Here is an 884-nt window from a genome sequence, read left to right on the forward strand (position 1 = left end):
ATTTTAAATATTTTTTAATTTTTATATTTTTTTCTTCAAATTCTGTACGGACTAAAATTTAACATATTAGTGCTTGATGGAAAATACCTGTTCCATATTATGTCTAAGATGTTTGATATTGAGACAGATAGTGAGGTTAAGCTCAACAGCCTAGGTTGTAGGGTAATATTAATAAGCTTCTCTTCTAGAGGGTTAACAACCTAAGTTTGCAGACTAAACATTAGAGAAAAATGGAGGACTACAAAGATAGCCAACATTTTGGCTCTAGCCTTTCAAGGTCAGCGAGGACTCAGGACATACGAGAACCTGTACTGTAACACCATGTAACTCAGTGGTGGCCCAAATTTTCTGATCAAGGAGATTATGGGGCCACAGAGAAAAGTGATTGAAGATAATGTGCCTAAGGAGCATCACATGGAGAGAAAACATTCTCTCAGGCTTTCACATAGAGCAAATTGGTCAAGCAATGGTCGTGACTCATCCACATGGCTGACACTGACAAAGGATCTGCAAACTGCAGTACAGGGTTTCAGGGTAAATCCTGAGGGCATTTGACTAAGCTTGTTGGAAAAATTACATTTATTGTTTTATAGTCTTGCTTTATCTTGCTTTTAACCATTCAGCAGAAATGTATAAAAATGAGATATAAAAAGTAAAGGCATATTAATATGATGAGCTGTAAAAGATTCAAGTCAACAACTTTTGACATTGTCAGTCCTATGGATAATCCACTACTGTTATGGATTACTGGACTATAATGGATTATTTTGCTGAATTCACACACTTACAATATTTAAATAGCAATGGCATACCTATCTCTGAGAAAACTAAAACAAAAAAGGGGATAGAAATGAAGGACCATTTTGTAGTGAAATATATATATA

Source organism: Octodon degus, unplaced genomic scaffold, assembly GCF_000260255.1.
Source record: "Octodon degus isolate 3935 unplaced genomic scaffold, OctDeg1.0 scaffold00014, whole genome shotgun sequence".
NCBI classification, from domain to species: domain Eukaryota; kingdom Metazoa; phylum Chordata; class Mammalia; order Rodentia; family Octodontidae; genus Octodon; species Octodon degus.